Genomic DNA, 9,573 nt, shown 5'->3' on the forward strand with positions numbered 1-9,573 from the left:
ACAGGGCAGCTCCTGAAATGTAACTTCAATTTCCTTGGGAAAAAAGAAACTGTGAGGTTTGTAAAAGGCTATCAATGGTCCCTCCTTACCCTCAGGCTGATACTCTCGGCCCCCAAAGCCTGACAGCCTGGGTGGGTGACAGCATGACTGTGACCCAATGCTCCTTCAGGGACATGATTAAGTTCATTGACCAACAAAGAGAGGAATGTGTCTCACCCCTCATGCCCAGATCAACTCTGTCTCCTGCGTTCACAGTCCTTATCCAATCCCTGCCAGTCCATGCCTGCTTAGGAGTCTGCTGGAGCCAATGGTTTCCAGTGCTGAATACTCTAAGTGCAATCATGCCATTTCTTCCTTGAGGCATCTCTGGGGGCTAGAAAGACTATTTCTCCCTTTTACAGAAGGAAAAACCGAGGGCCCAATTATTAGTTAATGAGACTGTAAAATCTGGAAGTGAGCCTTTGCTCTCAGGAGTCAGCCCACCACCTTTGCCAAACTTCCAGGAATACTGAGCCATTTGTTAGTCATGTTTTGGCAATGTCACTGAAAGGTTCAGACATTATGCTGGCCTGCCCTGTTACCCGGCAGAATCCACTCAGGCAGTACCCTGGTCAGCCCAGGGTTCCATGGGAACTGAGTCTGCACGCAGGTGTAGAGGACCCCTTTAAAAGACAGGCCCTGCCCACTTACATTCTCTCTTCTCTTCTCCTACTCTTATGCCCTCCTCTCTTCTCTTACTGTCTGCCCTGCTCTGTTCTTCCATTTCTCTCCTCTCCCCCTCTCGCTCTCCTGCCCTATAATAAACTGGTTAATGTGCTCTCTATAGTTCGTGTCCGTCTCTCGAATTTCTAATTTAAGCAAAAGAATAACAGTCACCACCAAGCTATCTCTACAAGCAATGCCAGTAAGATTTTACAACTGTTTGTGAGAGAGACAGAGAGACTTTCCTGAGACATATGCATCTCAGCCTCAGTATAGATGATGTTTTAACCCAGGTAACTCTTTACTGGGGGAGGCAGGAGCTGTCTTGTGTGTGTGAGGTGTTCAGTGGCATCTTTGGCCTCTCCATGACACACAAAAAATGTCCTAGATGTTGTCAAATGTGCCTAGGGTATGAGCTGAAGAAACTCAGAGAATTTAGCCTATGGTGTCCATCTTTCCATCTTATCAGAGTCCCAAGGAGTCTGTCCCCACTATAGCATTTTGACGCACTATAGTTGCTGAGACAGACTTGACCCATCCCAACTGTTGTAACTAAGCATGTTGCACCCATCAGTCTATGAACAATTAAAGGTTTATTGGCAATGTTCTGGAATATCTAAGATCAAGAGTGTTAAGGGGGCTCTGGGGTCTTCCTGTAGTCTCATTCTGCAGACAGAGGGCAGGAGAGACTTTGGGAATACTTTTCCATCAGTCCCACTCCAGAGAGCTCCATTTTCCTGAGCTGGTCACTTCTAAAGGCCCCGACTCTTGAGAACACCACTTTGGGGCATAAAACTTATGCATAGTAATCTGGGGAGATGGCCTATCTCTGTAGGCAGGGTTTTCTGTCCCTCCAGTCAGCTCTGTGACTCCAGCTGGCTACCAAATAACTACACAGAGACTTAATATTAATTATAAGTGCTCAGCTGATAGCTTAGGCTTGTTATTAACTAGCTCTTACAACTTAAACCATATTTCTTATCTAAGTTCTACCACGTGGCTCATTGCTTGTTACCTCATTTTCTACATGTCTTGCTTGCTCTACATCTGGCTTATGACCCCCATCTCTGGCCTTCTTCCCAGTGTCCTCTCTGCCTCAAAAATCCTGCCTAGCTATTGGCTAGTCAGCTCTTTTATTAAATCAATCAGAAGGTGCCTTGGCAAAGACACATTTTCACAGTGTACAAAAAGACTATCCCATAATACACTTCATTTCCTGTCCTGGATTTTTTGAGGAACTCAGATGTCCCAAATGGATTATTGAACTCTTTACTCTTCTTCATCCTCAACCAACATTCTTAGCATCTTTGTCCACCCAGCCTTCTAGGAGGGAAATGATCTTTGTAGAACACATATACTGCCCCCCACAGTCCTGGGGATGGCAGCTTAACCCTTCCTGCTAGTCCAGAACACTGGGTTACTAGGAGCACACATCCTTAGAGAGCTATGAAGAATTTTTTAAGGTCTTTTTCTTTTCTCCATTGGCATTTAGTGAAGAGAAAGTCTGGTACCAATCCCCACTAACTGTCTGTTAGCTACTTTCCTGTTGCTGTGAGAAAACACTGTGACCAAGACAACTTACTGAAGAGTGAGTTTATTTGGGCTTATGGTCCCACAGAGCTAGAGTCCATGATGGTAGCAAGCATGGTGATTGGAGCAGAAGGTGAGGGCTCGTGCCTCACACACAAAGAAGAGCTAATTCTAAAGGCCCGAGAGTAAAGCTCTCAAAGTCCATATCCAGTGACATACTTCAATGGGATCAAAGTCTCCCCAAACAATGCCATCAATTGGGGACCAAGTGTACAAATGCCTGAGATCTGGGGATATCTCATTCAAACTACTGCACTGTGCAAAGGGAGAGCTGGCTTCCAGGTCTCTGGAGCCCCTGAACCCAGTGAAGAACAAAGAGCTATAATCTTTTCTTCTCTCTCCACCTTATAAGAAAATGAATATTTGACTGAGTGGTGGTGGCTTATGCCTTTAATCCCAGCACTTGGAAGGCAGGTGAATCTCTGTGAGTTCGAGACCAGCATGGTCTACAAGAGCTAGTTCCAGGACAGCCTCCGAAGCCTCAGAGAAGCCCTGTCTTGAAAAACAAACAAACAAACAACAAAAAACCCAGCCCTGGTCCTCTGTAAGAGCAGACAGCATTCTTAATCACTGAGTTGTCTCCCCAGTCCCATCTCTTCTTTTTATATGAACCTGCTTTTAATTAGGCCGGAAAGTATTTTTTACTTAAAAATCAGAAGAGAAACTTGACCAATGGCAATGACAATTAGGGCTATTTCTTTGGCCATCTTTGTTTCTGGCTCTGCGAGAAGCATGTTTGGAACCTTACCTCATTTCCACGCATGGAAACGTTAGAGTGAGGGTGCTGGCATTGTCTCCACTCCACATGCAGAGGCACAGAGGTACAAATCACAGGCCAACCAATCCCCCACCCAATAGGTCTACATCATTTGATGTAGAAAGCACTCAAATCCTATGCTATCAAGGCCTATTCTGAGGTAGATGTCTTACCTGGATGGGAGTGAGCCCTCCGAGGCAAGGGACTTTGTAGAGGCAAAACCCAGACTCCCTCACAGACCCCAAGCTCTGAGATGCAGGCAAATACTCATGGAAATGCCAGGCAGGTCACCTCTGTGGCCAATTGTCAGAGTTCCCCTTGGCGAGAGCAGTGGCTTGGGCAATCCATCACCCACTGACTGTGGCGCCAGCAGCGGACTCTGGCTGCCGGTGCTTGATACCATTAGCACCATTTAGTTTTTAGACTTATCCTATTAAGAAAGGTTCCCACCGGCAACAGCAAAAAATCCTTACCACCTCTTTCATTACCCCAGCTTTTCTTCCCTGTAATTACTATTGAGCTCCTGGCTGATTAAATTAGGTTTTCGGAGGTCCTTTCTAAAATCTTGGGGAAATTATCTAAAAATCATGAAATCAATTCCCTTCCGCTGTTTTAATCTTTTATGCCCTCTGCTCAAAGAGGGATGGGCAGACAAGGGCAGGGCCCTCGGAGAAGTGTGCAGTTCCACACTGCTTGCCAGCCTCCCTGGGCCTTTGTGGACCATCTGGGTCAATTTCCTTCCAAGCCAATGAAATGCAAATAAAAATTCCAGCAGTTTTTCAGATGCAGGCTGCCTAGCTGATTAGCATGACAGAGGCTGGGAGATGAGGCCTGACCCTGTGCACTTCCCCTCGGCTCATTAAGTTGTAACTCCACCGCGGCTGCATTCATGGTGTGTATTGACGCTGAAAGGCGTCTTTATCCAAAACTAGCTAAATTCACATTCAGACTTTTTGCCTGGAAGTCTTGCCTGCTTCGGCACCCACATGAAAGTGAACCTATTGTGGCTGGCTCATGAGTCCCGCTGATTCTGAGACAATCTGGAAGTTTCCCAAAAAAATGTTTATTTCCCAAGTTTATGTCCTTCCAAGCTCCCTCCCCCATCTTGCTCCCAGCCTCTGAGTGCAGAGAAACACCGGTGTGGGAGAATTCCTAAAGTCAAGTTCTTGGGGTGCCCAAAAGTAGGGATCTGAGAGAAGGATGCCCGACTGGATGATTCTGGGGTTTGTGACTACCTGGAGCAGCTTCGCAGAGATGTTGCTGGCCCAGAGACTAACTTCCTTGGTCTCTCTTCTAGAAAGCACGGTAGGTATGTTCCCCTGATAAAACATGCTATCCATTAATCATATGGAAAAACACACCATGTCTGTAGCCTTGGTTATTGCAGGCTCTCCTTGGGTTGTGGCTTCAGTGTTTGCATGGGATGGTTGTTATTGAAGTTGGGAGATCCCACTTTACTCTAAGAGAATCCACAGGGGAAACAAGAGCTATTTCTCTTTGAAAACTAAGAATAAGGCCCGGTGGTGTGGCGCACGCCTTTAATCCCAGCACTTGGGAGGCAGAGGTAGGCAGATCTCTGTGAGTTCCAGTCCAGGCTGGTCTACTGAGCCGGGTTCCAGGACAGCCTCCAAAGCTTCCAAAGTTTTTGAAACCCTGTCTCAAAAACAAAAGAAAGGAAAAAGAGAGAAAACTAAGAATGAGATGAGAGGATATGAAATCTAAGATGGCAAAGAAGCCACTACTGTGACTCTCTGGTTGTCCTACAAATAAAACACTAGATCAAAACCCAATCTCACTCATCTTGTTGGAATTGCAGAGGGAAAAAACACTGGTGTTTCATGAAGGTTTGGTTGATGATGACTTTCCTATAGGAAAACAAAGCTTGATGCTTATAGAATCAGGTTAGCATGGAGGAGGTGGAAGTGTGCAGATCTGCACGTGGTAAGGGGTTGGAGTCCTTGCAAATGCACTCCTGACATCTTCAAAAGTCCAGGGAACTTCTTTTGCAGTTCTTAGAGTAGACTCCACAGCTTCATGCATGCTAGGCAAATGCTCTACCACCACCAAAAGGTAAACAACATTGGGTCTGATATAACTGTCTTAAATGGCTATGTGAGTTTAATGAGAAATGTCCCCCATAGCTCAGCTATTTGAATACTTGGTCCCCCAGTTGGCAGTGCTCTTTGGGGGAAGTCTAGAACAGCCTTGCTGAAATAAGTATGTCACTGGAGACAGGCTTCAATAGTAAAAAGCTGTGCTTACTTCTGGTTTGCTCTCTCTGTTTCTTGCTTGTGTTTGAAGATGTGAATTCTCAGGTCTCAAGCGGGCATGCCTGCCTCTTGCTGCCATGCTCTCCTGCCATGATGGACTCTAAGCAAGCTCTTCCTTCTCTAAACTCCTTCTGATCATGGTGTTTTATTACAGGAACAGAGCTGACACTTTGGTCAATGTAATTTTCCTAGTCCTTATGCCCTCTGGCTGTTTTAATATCCCAGAGCCCTAATCAGCAGGTAGGTCACTCTCTGTGTTGGTCCCGATTTTCCTGGCTGCTGATAAGATGTTTTATTTCTCTTTAGTTGGCTAATAGCAGGAGTAGCTATTATGATATGTGATGTGCGTGAGGGGGACCTTCGCAGATCCCATGGTGGTCGAGGGACAAGCATGCCATCAGACAGAACTTATGTGGGAAGTTTATTGGGAGAAGGGAAGGCAGTAAGGGAGAAGGGAGAGAGAGAGAGAAAGTAAGCAGAGCTTGTCTCTGAAAGAGACCTTTTGCACCTGCTGCCTGCCTATAGAGCCAGGCAGTGACTCTACCAGGGGGGAGGGCCCAGTTTGTGTTTGCCTGGATGGTAACACTGGCCATGCCCAGGAGCTGTGGAAGGATGCACAGATTTGTTTGGATCACCCCTCAAAGGAATAATAGACATGGCTTATTCTGGAGCAAATATGATTGGCCCTGGCTCAGGAGTGTACACACTTAGACTGTGTTCCAACACGGAAACAATTTCATGGAGTTTTTATACTAACAGAACAAAAAGTTATAAATCAAGATGTTTTTAAAATACATTGGTGGAAGTCCAGGTGACCGTGGCACACACCTTTAATCCCAGCACTCTGGAGGCAGAGACACCTGGATCTCTGTGAGTTTGAGGCCAGCCTGGTCTACAGAGTGAGTTCCAAGACAGCCAGGAATACACAAAGAAACTCTATCTTGAAATAAATAAATAAATAAATAAATAAATAGACAAACAAATAAGATACATTGGTGGAAAACTCAGACCATCTTTGTGGTCACAAAGAGATGGGGATCTATCTCTCTTTATAGGTCTCAAATGCTATCCAATGCCATTCTTAGTGTTTGGGTTGGTGGAAGCTAATGGTCTGCTAAGTTAATAAACTCCAAAAGTCTTTAATCTGTTAGTCACAAGATGTCAGGTCAGACACAGAGGTAGACAAGGAAGCTATTGAGGGGCTGAGGCTAGCCAAAGATAAAGTTTAATTAAGCTCTAGACCCAAGACATTCCAACTCTTCACATCACTGTAGCTCTAGTCAATCAGACTTTGCAAGCACAGCTCCTACCAGGAGTTCTCATTCACGCCTCAAAGAAGATGAGAGAACTTATGCTAGAGTCAACTAGGAGTGACCATGGCCTGGGAACACAGATGAAGGTCACCCCCAAAATGCCATGTACCAACATAGTGTCGGTTTCATGTAAGTTTATAGGAACAGAACAGACAGTCATAAGCCGAGGTACTTTTCAGAGGTATTGGTAGAAAACTCAGGTAGGCGGGTACAGAAAGTGGGGAAATTGCAGCTACAGGCCTCTGATGCTATCTGGTAACATCCTCAGTCTGCCATGGTCTGTACATCCCAAAGGATTACTGTTGCTGTGACAAAGCACCATGACCAAAAGCAAGTTGAGGAGAAAAGGGTTGATTTGGCTGACACCTCTGTACCACTGTTCATCACTGAAGGAAGCCAGGACAGGAACTGAAGCAGGGCTGGAACCAGAGGCAGGAGATGATGCAGAGCCCATGGAGGGGAGCTGCTTACTGGCTTGCTCCTCATGGCTTGCTCAACCTGCTTTTTTATAGAACCCAGGACCACCTGCCCGGGGATGGCACCACCCACCATGGTCTGCGCCCTTCCCCATAGATCACTAGCTAATCCCCAGAGGCTTGCTGACACCTGATCTTACAGAGGTATTAACTCAATTGCAGCTCCCTCCTCTCTGATGACTCTAGCTTGCATTACATTGACATACACACCAGCCAACACATTGGGTCCCCTCTGAAGTTGGGTAATAAATGGCTATTGTGGGGGACTAAAGATGACCCAAAATAATTTGGCTCTGGGTTTGCAACATTCCAACCTCTCCACATCACTGAATGGTTAGTATAGTGTGTGGCCTTTTCCAAGAACTTTCACTCATGAGGTGAGAACAGAGTATGAGGATGTGACTTTGGCAAACTTCAGCAACAGAAAGGAGCTGGCACTGTCTGATTAACCAGGCAACCTTCCTGTGGGCTGTGTGCAATTCCGGCCTCTTAGAAAAAGCATCAAGCCAATATCTGATGGGTGGCTGCAGACCATGAGGGAAGTGGATGGCATCTGATCAGGTGTCACCTTCTGTAAACCATCTATACCCTATGTTTATTTGAAGGGGCTATCATGTGCTGTCTTCTTTCTGTTTTTTCTGAAGTGTCAGCAGGACAGAAGCACCGTCACTCAACACAGCTACATCTTCATATTCTTAATACATCATACCATGGGAGAAGACAATTGAGTGGTTTGTTTTCCTTCAGCATTCCTCGTGTTGTTGTGAGCTCAAGGAAATGGCCACTTATCTCCTGCAGGAAAAAAAAAAAAAAAAAAAAAAACTGAGAAAAACGACATTGTTTATCTGTGATTGTAGTAATTTGCCTCAAGGGTAAGGTGTGTGTGTGTGTGTGTGTCTGTCTGTCTGTCTGTCTGTCTGTCTGTCTGTCTGTCTGTCTGTGTGTTTGGGTGTTTACATACCAGGGAGCTCCTGTGCCAGGGGCTGGAGAGATGACTCCGTGGTTAAGATCACTGGCTGCTCTTCCAGAGGACCCAGTTTTGATTTCCAGCATCCACTGGTAGCTCACAACTCCCATCCCATGGACCAGATGCCCTCTGCTGGCCTTCAAAGGCACTGCACACACGTGGCACACGTACATGGTACATGTGGGCAAAACACCCATACACATTTTTTTAAAGAAAATTTCCTCTTCTGCTGAAGACTCTTCAGCATATGAGAAGGTCTCTCTCTGAAAAGGAGGCCTCAACTTTCTGCAGATGTCAAGATGGAGACAGCTGTGTGTGTGTGTGTGTCTGTGTGTGTGTGTGTGTGTGTGTGTGTGTGTGTGTGTGTGTGCACGCGCCTCATTTCATTTTATTATTTGTTTGTTTGTCTAGTATTTATTCTTTTGAGAATCTCATGGGTCCTAGGCTGGCCTGCATCTTACTGTGGAGCTGAGGATGACCTTGAACTCTGATGCTCCTACCTCTACCTTCCAAATTCCACCAAAGAAGAAGCTTGTGTTAGACCCCCGAAAACTCAAGTATCCGGGGTCTCAGGCCAGGTTCGCGGTCACCCCAATCACCAGGCGGATTCGAGAGCTTGCTGCAAACTGCACGAGGCTTTATTGTAATTTAACGAACTAACCCCATGTTAGCTCGGGTCTTTCACCCACCCGCCATGGCAGACGGCTAGAAAAAGACCGCTCCTTGGGTCTCCCAAAAGATCTTATAGGGCAGCGTAAGGGGAGTGTCTAGGGGTACACACAGGCTCACGATTGGTGTGCCTCCAGGCTTGGAGGGCTTGCCCTGTGTTGATTGGTCAACTGGTTGTTATGGCCCATAGGCCCTCCCAGGGTGGTTGCTATGCTCTCTACGTCATTGTCGTGCGCTTGTCCGTAAAGCACACCCAGGGTCGTAAAGCATAGTGCCACCAGCTAACTTCCGATTGGTTCCTTGTCACGAGACAGGCATCTGACTTTCTGGTTTCTAGGACAAGGTCATAAAGGCACATGTTCAACCATTATGGCTGCCAAAAGGGAAGCTGGTTCCTTCACTTGCTAGCTTGCTAGATCTGAAGGAGAGAAGAGGTGACTCCCTGACACTGGCCAGGCCACCGGGGAAGACTCTTCAGGGCTGATGAGATGTCTCAATGGCGAAAGGTGCTTGCTGTATGAACCTGGCCACCTAAGTTCATTCCCTAGAATTCATTCCCCAGATCCTGTGGTAGTGGTAGAGAACCCCCTAAAGTTGGCCTCAGAGTGTACCCATCGTATGAGCACACACACACAGTGATAATGAACAAAATAGGCCTGGAGGACACACCTTTAATCCTAGCATTTGGGAGGCAGGTGGATCTCTATGAGTTGAGGCCAGCCAGGACAGCTTCTCTCTCAAGCAAACTATAATAATGATGATGACGAATAAAGAAATGTTTGAGTCTTTGGCATGATGGACTGAGACACAATAGAAAGGGGAAATTATA

Source organism: Cricetulus griseus, chromosome 4 (assembly GCF_003668045.3).
Source record: "Cricetulus griseus strain 17A/GY chromosome 4, alternate assembly CriGri-PICRH-1.0, whole genome shotgun sequence".
NCBI lineage: Eukaryota > Metazoa > Chordata > Mammalia > Rodentia > Cricetidae > Cricetulus > Cricetulus griseus.